This window comes from Megascapheus bottae, chromosome 15, assembly GCF_031878675.1.
Source record: "Megascapheus bottae isolate mThoBot1 chromosome 15, mThoBot2.hap1, whole genome shotgun sequence".
Taxonomy (NCBI): Eukaryota; Metazoa; Chordata; class Mammalia; order Rodentia; family Geomyidae; genus Megascapheus; species Megascapheus bottae.
Genome location: NC_143523.1, coordinates 30,465,500 through 30,486,029, shown reverse-complemented (window position 1 = coordinate 30,486,029; position 20,530 = coordinate 30,465,500). Strand labels below are relative to the sequence as shown.

General features: G+C 33.6%; 1 non-coding gene and 1 pseudogene across 1 annotated transcript; one reads left to right on the top strand and one right to left on the bottom strand.

Annotated features, from left to right (window-relative positions):
- Nucleotides 1–9,733: 9,733 nt before the first annotated feature.
- LOC150054115 (tear acid lipase-like protein) lies at nt 9,734–17,806 on the top strand (annotated as a pseudogene).
- A 1,807-nt stretch (nt 17,807–19,613) lies between these two features.
- Nucleotides 19,614–19,720, bottom strand: LOC150054114 (U6 spliceosomal RNA). The gene has a single exon (XR_016537970.1). It is a non-coding gene; the product is annotated as a U6 spliceosomal RNA (small nuclear RNA).
- Between the last annotated feature and the right edge of the window lie 810 nt (nt 19,721–20,530).

The following is a 20,530-nucleotide window of genomic DNA, read 5'->3' as shown; positions in this document are numbered from 1 at the left end:
AGCCTATGTTCCTTTGGATCTGGCTTACTTCACTTAATATGATTTTTCCCTAGTCTTTCCTTTTTCTTACAAATGGGGCGATATCATTCTTTCTGATGGCAGCATAAAATTCCACTGTGTGTAAATACCACATCTTGTTGATCCAGTCATCTACTGAGGGGCATCTGGATTAGTTCCATATCTTTGCTATGATAAATAGTGCTGCAATGAACATCATTGTGCTTGTGGGTTTAGTATGACCTTGTTTCTGGACGGTTGGGTAAATGCCACATGGTAGAATTGCTGGGTCATAGGAGAGCTCTATGTTTAGTCTTTTGAGGAGCAGCTATACTGCTTTTCATAGTGGTTGAACTAGTTTACACTCCCACCAATGTAGTTGATCCCTCTTGGCCACAGTCATTTGTTACACAGCACTGAAAAAGATTTCCTGCTCAAATATGGTGAAAATTTTTAATGATATCTAAAATATAGAACATACAGAGAATGAGGACATAGGGAAGAAGAATTTCAAAGGCTGGTAAATTACTGAGATGGTAAGAGCTGTGAATGTTTTGGAGCAATATTTTTCCTGTTGTTGACTTCTTCCAAAATATTTGAGTTGTCTCTTGACAAACAACACTGTAAAGGTCAAGCATAAAATGCATGCACCCACAAAATAAATTTAGTTAAAGGAAAGGAAGAATTAATATTTTATTTATGAAGGCAGAAAGAATGTACATTTGGTAAAAGTGAGACTAGCTTTGAAAATATGAAGCATATTGTTATAATGACATTGACATGTGTACATGATGTTTATTTCTAATTTGGGTAAGAGCAAAATTCTTCACTAATATTTAATGATGATTTGTTTGGATGAAATGCATGTCATAAAGCCTTTCTCCTCTTTCTATTATTTTATGATCTTCTTTTAAGAAATGTGGGGAGTAAAAGAAAAATTAATCTCTTTTTTTGTGTACAAAAACATGTCATCTGTCTTCTCTGGTAGGAATAGTAATTTGATTTCAAAACAAATTATTAAAATCATTGTGTTTAGATAACACTTCAATCAGAATCTGTGAGAAGTGCTAAGACACCTTTGAAAATGCAATTAGCTTTTACTGAGTTTGTGTTTTAAAAATATCTACGGCCAGTAGTTTGGCCTAATGGTAGAGTGCTTGCCCAGCATGCACAAAGACCCGGGTTTAATTCCTTGGTACCACATACATAGAAAAAAAGCCAGAAGTGGTGCTATGGCTCAAGTGGTAGAGTTCTAGCCTTGAGAAAGCTCAAGGACAGTGCCCAGGCCCTGAGTTCAAGGCCCAGGACTGGCAAAAAATCTAGTAATTCTGTGAACATTATTGGGATATATATCGTTATGATTCATCCAAAAGAGCTAGATTGGCAATGCTGGTTAGGTAAGTTACCACAGTTCACAAGTTCTACTATGATGTAACTATTTTTCTGCTTTACTTTCATTCCTCCCATTTACCTTTTCTTGTGTCCTTCCTCCTAGAATTGGTGAGAACTTTGAGTTGATCTCTTTAGGGAACTACGTTAAATGTCTTGTATAGGTAAATTTCAAATGTTAAAATGTAGTGCAGCTAGTGAAACAGAATTATTTGATTTAATTATTTTTGCAGACGTTTAGATATACTACAAAATGACTTACTAGATAGTAGAATCAATTTTTATTGGTATAGTAAGCCAGACTCAAAGAAACATAGGCTGTATGGTTTTCCTCATTTGTAACAATTAGTGTATGTCTAAGAGAGTCCTAGCAGAGGATCACAATAGCTAAATAGCTGTGTACATGTAGCCCTAAAGTTTTAAACTTACTCAAAAGAAGATGGTCACAGCACATCTTCCTCACATGTCTGAATAGTTGCTGTTCCAATGGAAATTGATTCTACATGCAGCAGGTCACGTTGTAGTATATCTAAATGAACTCTATAATTGGGGATCAGGGTGAGGGAAAGTGGGAGAAGAGTTAGGGCCGCTAACCATGTTCAACAAGCTATGATTCATTACCTTATTTATATAGCTATCCATCACCTTTAAACAAAATAAAATAAAGTTACAAAAATACCAACTTTAGGTCTAATGTGGAACTTTGAAAGTGAATACGTAGTCTTTCAGTGTGTTTTAAATGAGACTGAGTGATGCATGGGAAACATAAAAGAGAACATGCAGGAGTTTTGTGTCACCTTTACAACTCTATAAGCAGCCTGAAACCATGTATTGTACTATTCTTTTCAGAGTCTCTTAGCCCAGACTTTTTCAACTGCATGAAAAGATGGGTCTCAGGGCTATATAAAAAAATACTATAGTGAAAACTGTGTGTTTGTCTTCCTTTCCTTCTTTTTGTCTTTTGAAATCATTCCTCTTGAATAAGACTCAGTAATTATTGATTTGCTTGATTTAGCACTGACTACACTGTATTCCTTTTGCGTAAATAAAAAAGGATCCTCACTCGTGACCTAAAGAATAACTGGCAGACTCATTCAAATGTGTGTGCACATGCATGTACAAGATTGTTTTATAGAATTCGCAAAAGTAGAAATATCTGTGTAGGGAACTTACATCTGTTTTGCTACACAATGTCGTTATATACCAAAGGAAATTGCAATTTAATCTCATATAGGAAATGGGGATGAGTATATTTGTTAGCATTCCTGATGCTTTTCTTCTGTTGCTTTAGTACTTTTTAAAAACAGATGGAACTGATTACTTTTGTTTCTTTTCATATATTTATTATTGTAATTAATAGAAGGGTTACATATTATTTGCCAGATAGATGGTGCATTAATTCCCATACATTGATACCCTTTCACATGTCTTGGTCCCCATTCCCCTCCCCCCAACCCCCACCCCTCATCTTGTTTTCCCCCCTTCCCTATCCAATTTCAAATAACCAAATACAAATATATCCGATATATCAGGTAACAAAATGAGATACTGTAACAATATGAGATAACCAAGGGACAGCAAAAGAGATGAGGGATAACATAGTACCTTAAGAACAACAATCATTCATAATATGGCTTATGTTTCTATATCCTAGAGATCCTTTCATTTAGCGTCATACTATATGGCCTTTTGTATCAAGGTTTTGCTCTATTGCAAATCTCTGCTAGGAGAGCCCAAGGTTTCTACTGATTATGACAAATGAAGGAAACCATTGAACCTAAGTTCCTTTGAGTCTGGCTTACTTCACTTAATATGATCTCTTCTAAGTCTTTCCATTTCCTAACAAATGGGGCAATGTCATTCTTCCTGACAGCAGCATAGAATTCCATTGTGTACAAATACCACATCTTGTTGATCCACTCATCAACTGAGAGACATCTAGGTTGGTTCCATATCTTTGCTATGGTAAATAGTGCTGTAATGAACAGCGGAACTGATTACTTTTGTAATCAATGATTTTTCCAGATATTTTGGCTATGATTGCTTTGTCATCTGTACATGTTGAAAATATTTTCTCATTTTTATAGGCTTTTTCACTTAGTTCAGTTGTTATAAAATTGTTCCTATATGATACTTTGTTCACGTTTGTAGTTTGCTGTTATGCATTTTATTATTTTTATCTATAACAACCTTTGCAACATTTTGAAAATATTTACTCTCCATACTTGAAAAATAAAAGGCATTCTTACCATTTTCAGAGAGACATACATTTTGGTGCACTGCTAGCCTTCTTCTCAAGCAGGATAGACACCTACAATGACATTTAGAATAGAGAGTGAGTGAATAAGTGTATGAAAAAGAAAGACTTCAAGGGCTGATAATCACAGAAATAGTAAAACTCTGGGAATATTTTGTAACAATTTACTTTTTTTTTTTTGCTAGTCCTGGGCTTGAGCTCAGGGCTTGAGCACTGTCCTTGGACTTTCTCAAGGCTAGAGCTCTACCACTTGAGCCTCAGCACCATTTCGGGCTTTTTTCTACGTATGTGGTACCAAGGAATCGAACCCGGGTCTTCGTGCATGCTAGGCAAGCACTTTAACCACTAGGCCAAACTCCCGGCCCCAACAATTTCTCAGTGACAGTTTCTTTGACAAATAAAAAAGTACATTGTAGGGTAAAAAACAAACAAAATGAATCTCCATAGCTATTGCCCATTTATAGAAAACATCAAGAAAAACACAATTGTATATCTATATAGAATGTGAGAGAAAGAAAAACAGAATTCAAATTGTGTTTACCTTCCATAAGGCAAAAGAATATTCATTTGGTGAAAGTTCCAATAAATACAAAGCTTACTGGTTATAATATATGGTTGTACATATTTAAATAATATTAATTTTGGTTTGCTTGGAATGTGGCTTACTGGTAGAGTGCTTGCCTAGCATGCCTGAAGCCCTGGCTTCAATTCCTTAGTACTACATACACAGAAGAAGCCAAAAGTGGTGTTTTGGCTCAAGTGGTAGAGTGTTAGCCTTCAGCAAAAGAAGCTCAGATACAGCTTCCAGGCCCTGAGTTCAAGCCCCATGACTGGAAAAAATAAAATATACAATTAATTTCCATCTAGGTAATGAAGACTTCCTCATTGACATTTGACCTTTACTATACTGATTAAATTGCAAAAATGTTAGCATAAATTATTTTTATCTTTGTTTTCTGCTTCTTTGAATGCTCATTTGGCTGGGGGGAGGGGTGCAGAAGAAGCACTATCCTGTATGTGTATCTCTGTCAGTTGGTTCTGTCTCCTCTGTGGCAGAAATAGTAATATGAGGTAATATGTGATAGTCATGTAATTTAGAATGGCTAATGACTTTGTGAAATTTATTGTGCATGAAAAGGAAGACTGTGAATTTCTAAAGTAATGGTGTTGTTAGTGCAGAAATCCCAAAGGAAGAATGTCCACTAGGGGGAGGCAAAGAGCTGGCATGAAGACTTTTTAATATACTTTATTTTCAAATTCTCATACATTAACTAGACAAAGCTATGTCTAGAAGCAGGACTGGAGTTCATCGAGAACACTAGAAATCTGAAATACAACAGATTCCGCAATTAAGCTGTAGACAGATAAGTAATACACTGAGTGAAAATAAAAATTATTTTGTAGGCTGATATTTTAAACCAACAATCACCATTGCAAATATTTAGATATCATTTTCATATATTATTTACATGTGACTTAATGAAGGTCTGATATAAAAGTAGGTAATCATTAAAAGACTGCTTTTTTCTATCAAGTTATAAATAGTACAGGTATTAATATTCCTTTCTGTCCAGACAGAATTGGTTGAATTGTTTCCTAAGACATCATGGTAAAGTTCCATACACTTTCATGGATTAAGCAATAGATACATTGTCTTATAATGCTGGTATCTAACTAAGTATCTATTTGGTATTCAGAATACCTTGCTCATTTTCATGTAGAAGAATGGTATATTGACACTTCCTCTGTAATTTTCTGTTGATTTGTGACATTCCTTGACTTCTACTGGAATTACTCCAATCTGCTTTCTTCAACACATGGTATGTTTCTACTTACCAGATGACAACTCTTAAGGGATTCCAACCATCTTGAATTAAGTATCTACTACCCCAGAATCTTTCATCTTCACTGAAATCATTATATTTGAAAAGACCCTTTATCTAGATGACATGCTGATGTTTGAACTTCAGTGTGTTTCTGTTGTCATAACAAATTCAAGGTAAACTGATGGAAGCTCGATTTACTGATGGTCCATAACTCAGTTCTTCAATGGTAGGTGACATATCAAAAGTCCTCTGGTGAAACAAAGTCTTCCAAAATGAGAATGAATCACAAGAATAACAAGAACATTGTATAGACAGTATAAGGTTGATGACAAATACAATACCCTGATGCCCCCAGAACAAGGTGACAGATGTAGTGAATGTGGCACCATTCATTATCCTGCATATGTACTCCTTTATCCTAGTAACTATTTTTCTCATTAGGTTCTGAATGTGGTCACTACTTACAACCATGTGCTTGATCCAAATATGTGGAAATATATTTTGTTTACATCAGGAAAATTCAAGGAATCCTGAAACTGATATGAATACTGGAAGTTATTCATGTCACCAACGAAAACACTTTCAATTCTTTCTTTTGCTATTAGTTTCTCTTATTCTTTGTAAACTTCTGATACTGTAATCTGAAAGCTGTCAATGATATATTATCTAAAAAGAAATTCTATTTTGACAGGAATCATAAAAGTGACCGAATATATTATGAAATGAAACATTATGGCCATTTTTGTGCCCATTTAGAGCCAAATAATTTCCTAGCAGAGTTATCCATATGAAGTCTATGATGTTTATACTGAAGATGATTACATCCCTACACTTTACCAAATTCCTCATGTAAAGAATGATTCTTTAGGTAAGTGTGGAGTAAAAGAAAAGAAAATTAAACACAGAAATCTGAGCCAAATAGATTACAAACAAAACCTTTTAGGTCAATGAATTTTCTTGTCACCTAAATTGTATGTAACATCATTCAGAGTTCCTTGACTCCTGGAGATAAAGTCAAGGTCTGAAATCAGTCTCAGTTACCTTGGATTCTCTGTCAGAAGGAAAAGCACAAACTCACCCATGATCTGACCCTTTGGATTACAATGAAATACTTTCTTTCATTTTCTGCATTACCTTCTTCATCTTGTACATTTTCATCCCTACTTCTGGTTTCTTCTTTCAATAATCAGCTCCTGGAATATATATTTCTGCAATTACAAAAATAGCTGGAAAAGAAGCTGGGCTCATATAACAAATGATTGTTGTCCTTAATGTACTATGTTATCTCTCATCTCCTTTGCTGTCCCTTAGGTATCTCATATTGTTACAGTATCTCACTTTGTTATCTGATATATTGAATTTATTTGTATTTGGTTATTTGAAATTTGATAGGGAAGGGGGGAAAACCAAGATGTTGGGTGGGGGGTGGGGGGGCGGGTAATGGGTACCAAGACATGTGAAAGGGTATCAATGTATGTGAATTAATGCACCTTCTATCTGGCAAATATCATGTAACCCTTTTATTAATTACAATAAAAAATAAAATAAAAAAAGAAGCTGGGCTCGAAGGGTGGAATAATACAGAAGTGTAGGACAGTGTCCAGTCGCTGAGTTCAAGCCCATGGAGTAGAACCAAAACAACAACAACAAAAATATAAGAATCACATTCCAACAAATACTATTCAAGATCACAAGTATTAGAGTCATGACTGAAGCAGTGGTTTTGAACTGAATATTGAGGATATGACAACAAGACAAATTTGAATGGAATTTGAAGTAAAGACCAGTGTCAGTACAAAATGCTACCAAAAATACAAACTTGCCCACAGGATAAAGTTTATGTTTCTAGAAACTGGAGGGGCAGCAAGAAAATAAAAACACCAAAGATCTAATCATCTTTGAGATGTAGTGAGAAATCAGCTAATGCAGAAAGAACTTTGGATTATTAAATATAGCAGATAGAAATGCTAAAATATTAACAATTTATTTTCAAATAATTATTCAATGCATTTTCTTTCATTTAGCATATTATATTTCATATATTAAAATGTAGTAATATAATGCAGAAAATGTTTCATGATATTAGCAACTATTTGTGTTTTCTGTGTGTGTGTGTGTGTGTGTATGCTGGTACTAGAACTTTAACGCTGGGCCTGGGGCCTTGCTGAATTTTCCACTCACAGGTAGACTATTGCAATGGATCCACACACATCTGGTCCAGAGCTTTTGTTAGTTAATTTGGATAAGTAATCTTTCAGACATTTCTTCCTAGGCTTTGATCCAAAGATCTTATCTTTCTGAGTAACTAGGATTATAATCTGAGCCACTGATGCCTAGTTTCTTCTGCATTCTTAACATGAGGAAATTATTATTAAATAAACCTGTTGGACAATGTTCTAATTGATGTTTGCTAGTGGTTTCAGCGACTTGCATATTTAAATAAAAATAGACATTCTTTTCCCTATGATCTATCTGCAAATGTTAAAATAAATACTATTTGTGCTGGGTGATATGAAATAATATGGCTTTATATAATTTTCCACTTGACAGAATCACTTTCTTTGGTTCATTACTAACTAAGATTTACAGGCATGTGCCACTTGTGCCATGATTTCTTTAAAGTTTTTGCTGAAGTTTGAAAGGTCTGACTCTTCTGTGGAATAAGATATGCTGTCTCTGGAAGTAGATTATAATTGTCCTCAGTGTCACTGCCACTATAATCAACATCTGTATTCCATCTGAATGCTACAGAGAAAAGGAAAACAAATTGAAATCACACCAACAATATTGTAATCATAAACTCAGTGAACTCAAAAGACTTCTAAAATATTGCATTATTCCCAATACTTGAAATAATTTCCTGCTGTTACAGTATTGTTTTCCTACTTAAATCCTAAGAAACTTTAAAAATAATATTTAGAATACAAAAATACACAGAGAATAAGGTTATAGGGAAGGTGAGCCTTTATAGTTGTTAAATTACATATTATGATCACTTAGGGTTGTTATGAAAACTTTTACCTTCTCCAGTTGATAGTTTACATAATATCTGACTTCCCCTTTCACAAATACAGACATGCACTATAAATATAGCATCTGTACATTTTTGATAGAGCCCTTCTTGAAAACACACACACATATGTGCATATGTTGAAATGGAAGGAAAAAAAGAATTTAAAATTCATTTAACAAATTAGAAGGAAGAATTTACTTTCGGTAACAGTAAGAACAATTCTTTATATAAAACATTATTTTATATAAAATGCAATGAATATAATTACATATAAATTTTTCTACCTTAGGTAAAGAACAATATTCAACTATGTTGTATTACATATTTTCCCTTCTTTTCTTTTTTGTGGTGTAATTTAATGACTTTTGAAAAATAAAGATTACAAAAAATACATTTTTATGTTATAAAATCAGGACAAATGGTTCTTGGATATTATCTCTATGTCACAATTATTAATTTGAATAGAAAATGCATTATTTAAATATTTTGAATAGAAAAGACATTTAAAATTTCTTAAATGTTAATGTAAAGGTGATTTACAAATGAGTTACAGTTATATAAGGCAAGCAATGAGTACAATTTTTTAATATTATCCCCTTTCCTTGCTCTCTCTCAGAGTTTTCCCTCCTCCCTACCTACAAGTTAGGTAGTTCATTTTCAACATAGTATCTAATAAGTATCACTGCTGCATCTGTTGATCCTTTTTCTCACTATTTCTGTGCAGTCCCCTTAGATCGATGAATTACCAAACAAGACAAAAGTAAAGAAAAGAAAGCAGCAACAAAGAAAAAATGTTTAGTTCCATTTTCTGGAGTTCGTTTTAACAGATATTACTTCATATGGTCAGATACCCATAGCTGTTGTGCCTCTGTGGTCCTCTCCCAAGAATACAGTCCTTTGGTCTCATTCTGTGTCAGTGAGAAATGGCCCTATAATCAGAGTCAGGTCAGATTCTTCTTTATCTCAGGTCAGACATACATCAATGATAATTATTTGTGTGTGTCTGGTTTAAAGTATTGAAGATTAATAGTTTACAAGTGATCTGGGAAGGTAAATTCATGTATATGACTACGAAAGAGTAATTACAATGGCAGAAGTGTTGCAAAGAGAATGGACTAGACAGTGTAATTAGAAGCACTGATGAACCAAGGACAAGATTACAAATGGAAATGTTCTGATATCCTGTAAGATGGCTTTGCATTGTAATATTTACAGCCTTATGGTTGAATAATATCCCTCTGAGAATTAAATATGTGGTGGCTAGTGAAAACAATGTGCTTTGTGCATGTCATTGGAAATATATTGTGTCTGTTTCATTTCAAAAAATCCACAAATCCTGAAACCAATAAGAATATTGTAAGTTGTTCTCTCCTCTAAGGAAATCATTTCATCTTTTTGGAATGTCTTGCATTATTTTAATCTGAAAAATATCTTTCAATCATTTTCTCCAATCCAAGAAAAAGTTCTATATTGAAAGTATAAAAATAACTGAGCACACAAGCACATGTAATTAAATATTTGACACTTTCTCCTTTTAGAGTCAGATGATTTCACACTGGGACTATGCAAGTGAAATGTATGAGGTTTATATTGAGGATGGTTACATCCTTCAGGTCTACCGAAGGGAAACATGAATCTACTCATTTAGGTAAGATTGAAGGAAGATAAATTTCAACCTCAAATCTCGAACAAAATATAGTCCATGCAAGAACTTCCCAATCCCAAAATGAAGGAGGTTATTTGTCAAAAGTCCTCAGACCTCTTTGAATCCCAGATGCAGAGATGAGGTTCTGAATGACACTTGACTGACATTGCTTCTGGATGTGAAGGAGCACAACCACCATCCATTATGCAGTTTTCTATCTAAATATAATATAATTACTTGTCCTTCAACACAAAGGAATACTCGGTGGATGTTTATTTTTATTGTAAAGGTGAAGAACAGAGGGGTTAGAATTTCATAAATTAGGTCATGGGTACATTTGTTTTCAAACTATGTTACCCTCTCTCTCATTTTCTCCTGCTTTCCCTCTGTTCTCCCTCTAAGTTGTGAAGTTCACTACCAGCACAGTATCTTGTGATCATCACTATTTTAAGCTCACTGCTATGGCCTTGTTCCAGTAACATCCACGATTTAGTTTTGCATACGGATTTGTCCTTCTGTTTGGCATCCAACCGTGTATTTGGCATTAAATTCAGAGGTGAAGTTTTGTCTTGAAATAATGACATATGCATTTTTTATCTCACATAATATCTAAACATATATAGCTAATACATATTTCATTTTTGGTCATTGAGACAGATGTTAGAAGTCAAACAGTATTTGCATATTCAAGGCAAGCTCTTGACTGATGTTTTATATGCCCAACCATTTGTGTTTAGAGACAAGGTCTCACTATGAAATCAGCATGGCCTGAAACTCACTCTGCAGACCAATTTGATCTCAATTATAACTAGACCTCTTATCTTTGTCTCCTGACAGCTTTAAACACAGGCCTTCATTATAATGGCCAATTTTTTTTGTTTCCTATATGATTTGAACATTTGATTTTCAAAACTATGACTGCTATAGGTTAGTGACTCTGGCCTGAAATAGCCAGGAAGCTGAAATATGAGGATATGGTTTAATGTAAGACTGGGAAGAAAATTCTAGGACACTGATACCTTCAATTAACCAGCAAAATGCCAGAAATGGAGTTTGGCAGCCAAATAAAATCCGGAAGTTTAGGTTGAACCTCAGTAGAGGTCCCCAAATTAAGAAATAAAACATACATTTTATAAATCAACTATATGCCTTTTATAAATCAAATTTGTTTGAGGCAGAAGCAAAACATTAAAACATGCAGTGGTAGCAATTCTGTTGCCTTGAAATCAGCAGAATAATGATGCTTCACATACCATGACTGCGAAGCATTGCCTCATGCATCGTGGAATTTCTAGCTGAGATGCAGCTGAACAGACTTAGCTATATCCTTGTGACCTGCTCACTTTCTTTTCAGGACAAAAGCCAGTGATATATTTACAGCATGGTTTCCCATGCTGGTTTCTGGATTGCTAATCTCCCCAGCAATAGCCTGGGGTTTATTCTGGCTGACGCTGGTTATGATGTGTGGATAGGAAACAGCACATTCCTGGTCCAAGAAACACTTGTACTTAGACATAGATTCTAAAGAATTCTGGGCTTTCAGGTAGGTGAAATCTTAATTTTCTTCCTCCAAACTTTATTCAGAGTTTAAAAATTTTAAATATTTTCACTGAACTAGTGTTCATGTATTTCACTACATAATGTGCATACTTACAGACTGACATAAAAGGTATTTTTGTGGGCCTTGAATGAGATATTGTTCATAAGCAGGTAAAATAGCTCTTAAGATAAAGAAGTGTTTGAGAGGGTCAGTTAGAATGTGCAACATCTCTAGTCAAATGATTTTGATGAATTATTAAAAGAAAATTTATAATTTTGTTTTGTGCAGTTTTGATGAAATGATCAATTATGATCTTCCAGCTACCATTAATTTCATTTTGGAGGAAACAGGACAGAAGCAGATTTATTATGTGGGCCATTCTCAGGGTACCCTCGTTGGTATGATAAGAGACTAAATTATAATAAGTATTATAATTAACACATATTTGGAAATAAGTTAATTTAGAAACCTATGGTTTAGAGTTGAGAAAGGCCAAGAATTTAAAATTGTAAAAAAATAATAAAAATCATTATTTCATTTTGGTACAAATGAACACAATTTTCAAAATTCACAGTACTATAATTGATAAGTAAAATATTTTCCAATATGCTCTGAAAATCACAACTAGTAACATGAAATTTAAAAAGACATAAAATATACTGGCCAAGATCAATATATCATGCATATATGGAATTCTTCACACCTGGAATTTCAAAGACTAGTATTGGCATTTTTTTTTTAATTTTACTTTTTTAAACATGATTTTGTTCTTCAGGAAAACTTTATTTGGACTTTTGAGAATTTAAATTCTATTGGACAAAAGTAATTAGTAATAGAACAAAATACTAAAATTTGTGCAGTGTATAGCCAAGATCATGTCTTCAGAGTTTAACCCATTAGTACAGGAATTTTGAAACAAGTAAAAACATAGGTAAACCAATCTATTGCTTTGTTCTGTTTGTTTTCTTTTACCAGCTTTTGGAGCATTCGCAACAAAACCTCAATTGGCCCAAAAAATTAAGTTCTATTTTGCACTGGTCCCGATTATTACTGTTAATTTCATAACAGGGGGTTTTCACATACTTTCATACTGTCCACCAAGAGTATTTAAGGTTCGTGATTTCGTTGGCATATATTAGGTATTGTCTTATCCTCACAGATTTTTTAAATCAGAAAATATTTTATGTTCTCTTCTTTAAAGAAAATTTATGCATGTTTTAATGTGGAACAGCTTCTTCCTACAGCTTAAGTTTATCCCCAAATTATTTTTAGAATATTAATTTTATATTCTATAACCTTAATAAAATCATTTACATGTTCTCACTTTTAACAAATGAAGATATTTTAATATTGCTAATTCTAAGAAAAAGGACAGCATTCATAATGTATGCCACTTGTTACAATCTTGCTTTTTTGTATATATCCTTTTCCACTGACTAGAACCAATAAGAGGTTATTGACTAGAAATACCTAATGGAAACGTCCAATCTTACATTCAAGTGAAAACCATTTAGTTTTTTACTAGTACATAGTTGAAACATGCTTTACTCATGCTTTTCTTTTACTCAGGTGTCTAGTTTCTAGGTTTGGAAAGTTTCCTTGTGGCCCAATTTTTCTGAGAACATCAATCAGATTCAGTGCCTTTTTATTATCAACTTTACTTTATGCCCAGGACAGGTACACTCCAAACACAGACCTGCTTAGTTCTTTCTGTCTCTCAATTGATGGCTTACAGGCATGAAGCACTGCCTTTGCATAAGAATTTGAATCAAATTTTCATTTTATATATGTTACTGGATATTGAGTTCTAGATTTACAGGTTATGTGAGATTCTTCAGTGGCTTATCAAAGGAACTATTCTATTCTTTTTGGATTATTTCTCAAAAGAAATCTGTTAATTCCTGTGTTTTTCTTCATTGTGATGTCCTTTTTGTGTGTATAACAACTATATTTCTCATGTCTTTTGTTGTATAACTCAGATCCATGGCAAAGTGACATGCATTTTGTCAAATCCATTTTCCTAATTTAGTTTTTGATCTCTGTTGTGTTTGCATGACCCTCCCAGTTTCTCCATCTCCCACCTCTCCAGCGGTGCAACCCACACCAAGTCTGTTGAGACTCATTTCTCAGGTAAGGTGGTACAGACTTTTGAAGGTGTTGATGTTGGCTTCTCATGACAGCTTAAGCATTTATTGGATAATTCCTTAAAACTTAATTAATTGTATATAGATGTGTATTTTTCTTTTTATTCACTTCATTCTTTCATTTTGTCTCAAAGGTTTATATTTTTCATTTTTTCTATCTGAGATTAGAGTTACCTTGGTCTTTGCTAATACTTCTTGTGATTTTCCTAGCATTCATTTCTATAAATATACATATTCTCATTTTATGTCCTTCAATCATTTCAGAGTTTTATGCATACAAAAATAACTTGAAAGTTTCTTTCAAATACCTTGTAACAATTTAATCTTAATCGAATTCCTTGAATACATCTTATTTCTTCTGCTTTTCTCTAGTATTTCTTCCAATTCATCTTTCATCTTTTAACAAATCACCATTTTACAAGTATTTGTATAGCAATGATTTTCAAATAAATAAATAAATGTTTTCTGCTTATTGATTCAAGATATTATAAATTTAGGTTTGTTTTTATGCCTGTTATGTATAGTATAGTATTATAGTATCAAAAATAACTTTTTGCTTTTTCTAGTTCTATTAAGTTGTGTGTGTGTGTGTGTGTGTGTGTGTGTGTGTGTGTGTGTTTGTATGTACTGGTGCTTGAACTCTGAGCCTGGGTAAACTCCTTGAGCTTTTAGCTCAAGACTAGTACATTAAAAGCCATTGTTCCACTTCCATGTTTCTGGTAGTTATTTTGAGATAAGAGTCTCTGAACATTCATTGTTTGTCAGACTTTGAACCTAATTCTCCTATCTCGGCCTCCTAAGTAGCCTGGATTATTGGCATGTGGCTCAGAAACTTGCAGGTTGGATGTTTTATAAGTAAGGAAATCAAGTTCATTACAAACAACTAGTTTATTCTAGCCAGGTTGATAAAAAGGACTTCCAAAATATTCTCACATATACAACTTTGTCATAGTACAAGAACCATTAGAATTATGTTGTAATTTTCTTTTAGGTATCTTATTCTTTCTTACTTTTATTAGAAAAAGTATTTTCTACCTAAATACTTTCTTCAAATATAACATTTCAGCTCATATTTGGTGAAAAAGAATTTCTTCCCAATTCAGATTTCAGTGATGTTATTGAGAAAATTTGCAGCTATGAGATATTTCATGTGACATGTAACAGTGTATTTACGTTTCTGTTTGGATACGATCAAAAAATATGAATGAGGTATGTGTCATTTTGGTTTTAAATCAGTGCTTTTGTATGATAATGTTAGTGATGTGACATTATCTAAATCAATAGTTAAATATTAAAATCTAGAGCATATTACTTGCCCAATATATAAACATGTTAAGATGCACATAAACTAAATTATGAATTAGAATAAATTTTGTGTAGTATATCTAAAGTAACCTTGATGATCTGTAGGTATTTCCTTATATGTGTGTGAATGAAAATCTAATATTATATTTAGATGGATGTTAATCTCCTTTTCACAGAATTGATGTCTCTCTGTAGTTACTTGTCATTCAGTTTAGACTTCATTCTCAGAAAACTGTATTGCTACCAAAAGGTATCATATATAAACACAGATTTATTTAATTTCTTGCAATGTTCAAAATATAAGTTTCTCTAAAGTGATTGGAGAGAGATTTATCCATTGGCATAATGGAGTTCCACCAATGTGACAGAGTCCTGTTCTTCGAAAGATTTGAATCACTGAAGTACACCACCATGTTGTTCTTTCATAGAGTCACAGGCTCATCTGTTCAAACTGCTACACTGCTTTCAGGTATAATGTTAATTAGCTTCCGTCATTTCCTTCTTTCTGTCTTTTACAATCTTTTCTTTTGGATAAAGCTCTTCTAGTCTCTGTTTACTTTTGTGATCAATGTATTACATCCTGTTTAAGTCAGCAATATGCATCTCCTCTAATGTCAAAATTACTCTGCTGCCTGTGTAGAAAAAATAATATGTGATAGAAGAGCTTTTCTATCATTTATTCTCAAAAGTAATAATTACATGTAAAATGGGAAACTGGTATTTGCATACTTGCTGTCATTTTAGGATGTCTTACAATCTTTATGGGATGATGAGAAAGGGAATTATGTGGGAGAGGTGTCTATGTATTAATGGTGATGAGTTTTCATCCCTGCTTAATCAGAAGACTCTTCCAAGTGCTAACCAAATTACTGAAGATGAAATTACTTCATCTTCTTAATTCCATTGATCCCCATGTGAGCTGATTTCTCTACACAGGCAAGATCATCTTACTGGAGTTGACTTTTCTTTTTTTTATTTCCTTTATTTCTCATTTTTTCTTTTCTTTTCTTTTTGGATTATTTACTAGTCCGAGTAACAAAAATTTGGCTTTGATCTGAGTATCAAACTCAAGTTCTTGAGCATTCTAGACAAATGCTTTGCAAAAGAATAAAAAGTCTAGTGTGGAAAATAACAAATTTGCATTTTAAATTAAGAGAAATATTGTTTCCTAATGAAATTATAAAGCGTTACTTCCATGTTTTCCTTGGAGTCTTCTTGGGTACTATAATAATTTACAACAGTTTTCAACTTATGAAAAAATACGTAAAATGCACTTTAATATATGTATGCCTATATATTTAATATTAAGTTCTCTAGAATCATGCTTTTGTATCTGTTGTTCAAGTGGTAAAATACATTATACTGGAAATAGTCCCAGATTTATATAAGGACATTGAACGTGAATTCCTGGGACATATTACAAAATAAGAAGTTAAAACTCAGTTGTTTTTTAGAAATAATAATCTATTTCATCCTTTTTCAAAGCTATTCATTGAGGTACATTTCAAGCTTATGACTATGGAAGTGCTTCTCTAAATTTCTAACATTATAATCAGGTATGTTTTCTTTTTAAAATACATTGATCTTTTGAAAACATGTGGTAGAATTCTAACCAATCATTTTTTTAAAGACTGTGATATACATTCTATTTCCATGAAGGTGGCACAGGTGAATCTAGAATGAATTCTAATTATAGTATTATTATAACTTGTGGTAACATGACCCAAACACACATGTTTTCTATTTAATATCTATGCATCAATCTACCTATTTATATATCTATCTTCTACTGAGATATATCCATATAGTTAAGTATATTTGTGTCTACATGTATGTCTATATAAATATATCAGTAGATAGAAATATGCATGTCTTCATACATATATGAACATAAATATATAATTACTTATATCACTATTTAAGTACATATTGATAAAACTCCATATAGATTCACAGAAATGCATATACATATATATAAGTGGAGTGGAGTTGATATATGTGTATATCATATAATCAATATCTCTTTATGGTGAATAACACAAAAATCTTAACTGATTATCTGTATTTATTAAATTCTTCTTGAGTGCACACCTAGCACCTTCCTTAGAAGTCACAACCCAGGTAATTGTGCCTTGTGGCACAGTCGTGGACGGGAGGGTCCCAGATGCTGAGGTCACAGGTCTGCATCCTTTGTGGCCACATCCCCACATCTTCCCCCCACCATCTCCTGACTCAAACCCCAGTCCCTCCTGGTATAGATCTTCCCCATCACCTTCATAACCTCCCCTGAGGGTGGGAAACCAGCTTGCTCTCTTCCTAAAAAACTCTTTTCTGCCTGAACCATGTAGCAATTTCCTGTTTGGCTAAACATTACATAGGCCTTTATAATCAAGGTTGAAATTTCATAATTTCAATTATCCTAAACATGACATTAGTTTTGTTATTTGGTAATGGGAATAATTAATGTACCATTCACTGTTGGACATATTGTTAAGGATATGCCCCATTTTCTTGCAGTCCACTCCTCCAGAGTACAAGGTGGAAGACATGAAGGTCTCACTGAAATGGGGAGTGGTGGAAGAGATATTTTGGCAAATCCCAGGGATGTTCAAAACCTGGAACCCAGAATCTCCAATTTCAGTTACAATAAGAAGATTCTTTATGGTTGTACCATAATGATTTTGTCTTAGGGACGGATGCTCCTACTCAGGTTTTCAGTGATATCCTCAAAATTCTCAATGAAACTAAAGGAGACTGAAATTTTCTCTTTGGTTTTACCCACCTTTCTGCCTCTTGTAAGGTTCCATCTTTATGTGCATTGTAGGGTTGCTGGGGCTTGAATTGAGGGCATGAGTTCTGGCCCTGAGGTTTGTTTGTTTTTTTCTCAAAGCTAGTCCTCTATCATTTGAGCAACAGCTTCTTTTTTGTTGATTTTGATTTTGTTTTATTTTGCTGATTAATTGGAGATGAGGGGTTCACCTTCTTTCCTACCTGGGCTGGCTTTGAACTGTAAATTCTCAGCCTTCTGAGTAGCTTAGATTACAGGCATGAATATCTGGGGTCCAATATGTTTATTTCTTTCACTTCGAATCTATGATTTTCTTGTCACTTTTTCGATTCAAGTGTATTTGATTTTCTATTGTTTAATCATTTTTTTCTCTCAATTGTTTCCATTTGTCTATAAAATATTAGAACTAATAAATAATAGTTCATCCATCCATCCATCCTGAGGGGCATCTTAATTCATGGAAAATGTTGAGTCTTCGTGTGTTTTCTGACACGAAAGGAGCTCTTGGGCCGTAGGTATGTTCTTGGTTGGCAAGAAGAAAATCGAGGAATCTTGACTCAGGATAAAACTAGAATTTTTCTCTTTGAAGAGGTCATCATATAAAACAAAGGGTCTATAAAATCGCTTTGTGTACTTTGGAGAAGATAACGAGGATCCCATCAATTAGGCCTTTTGCCTGGAATGCTGAAGCATTATTTTACCCAATTTTTAGAAGAGGCCTTCGGTCACTGCTTACAAATTGATCAGCTTCTGTTTGGAGGAATCTGCTATGGCATTATTCTCTAGCTGGAGATAAAAAGATCGTCTTATATAATTTTTATAGGAATAATCATGCCTAGAATATGTTTTCTTCCTCATTAGGCTTGCCCAGGAAAAGGGCTACTTTTCTCTGTGCCAGTCTGCACATAGTCTTTCCACCCACCATGTGACCACTCTAGTAGTCACATTAAGTGAAGAACGCCAGAGAAACATAGGCAACTTGGTTTTCCTCATTTGCAACAATTAGTATATATTTATCATAGTCCTAGCAGAGGATCACAATAGCTCAACAGCTGTGTACATATGGACCTAAAGTTTTAGAACTACTCAAAGGGATGGCTGGTTCATAGCACCACATCCTCCTTGCATAGCTGAATAGTTGCTGTTCCCCTAAAAATTGATTCTACTATCCAGTAGGTCATTTTGTAGTATATCTAAACCTCTGCAAAAGAGACAAGATGAAACCTAAAAATAATCCCACAATTCCTAAATGCAACTTATTTCTCCTTTAATTTTCACAAATAATTAAATCAAATAATTCTGTTTCAGTAGCTGCATTACATTTTAACATTTGAAATTTATCTATACAAGACAATTAATGTAGTTCTATGAAGAGTTTTAAAGAGATCAACTCAAAGCTCTCACCAATTCTAGGAGGAAAGATACAAGAAAAGATAAATGGGAGGAATGAGAGAACGTAAAGCAGAAAACAATAGTTACATGATGGTAAAACAGCATTGCCAACCTAGCTCTTTGGATGAATCATAACAATATATATCCCAATAATTTTCACAGAATTACTAGATATTTTTTAAAACACAAACTGTATAAAAACGCATTGCATTTTCCACGTTGTCTTAACACTTCTCACAGATTCTGATTAAAGTGTCATTCTAAGCACAATGATTTTAACAATTCATTTTTGAAATCAAATTACTACTCCGACCACAGAGGAAATGGAACCCTTCATGAATTTGCATGTCATCTTTGTGCAGGGGCCATGCTAATGTTTTCTGTATCATTCCAATATTGGCATATGGACTGCTAAAGTAAGCACTAACATTCTCTTTCAATTTTCAAGTTTGTAAAATTATATTTAAGTAATTGTGCAAAGGTATGGGTATTTAACAAAGTAGGTACATGGTATGACTGACAATGATGCATGCTAAAACTTTTGTTTTCATAAGTACTTGATCAACTTTCCTAAAAATGAATAATGGAGGTTCTTCCAGCTGTGGTGGAGTTCCAGAAGCAAATGTGTATACAACAGTTAGTATTTGATATAATTTGACTTTTCACTTTCTGCCAGAGGAATCTGAATGGATAACTCCTATAATATTTCATATTGATTAAATCTTAATGTGCTGGAAAGAGCCAGCCAGAAAAGCAGTTGTTTCTATCTTGTTCCAATGTAAGCTGGTTTTGCAGTATAGTTTACCTGTAGTCTTTTTTTCATTTTTTCTTTTTTTTGTTGTGATTAATAGAAGGGTTACATTATATTCACCAGACAGAAGGTGTATAACTTCACAAATATTGATGATTCATCTGTAAGTTTCTGCTCAGGAATCTTGGTTACTTACCATGGTGCTTTTATTTAGTGCTTAATATTCTGTTAAGCAGGTTACCTGCTGGAGTTTTCAGGTAAGAACTTGTAACTGCATCAGCCCAGCAATGTAATAATGATGGGAAGGCAGCGCTCAGAGACAAGACTGGCAACAAAGAAGTCATTCAAAAGAGGTCTTGCAAGAAGACTTCTTGATCTAATTGCAAATTACACAATTCTTCTTAGGCTTTCCCTACATAGGGCAGGTGAATTTTTAAATCTGTTCTCCAAGACTGCCTGGAAAATAGAGGGATAATAATTTGG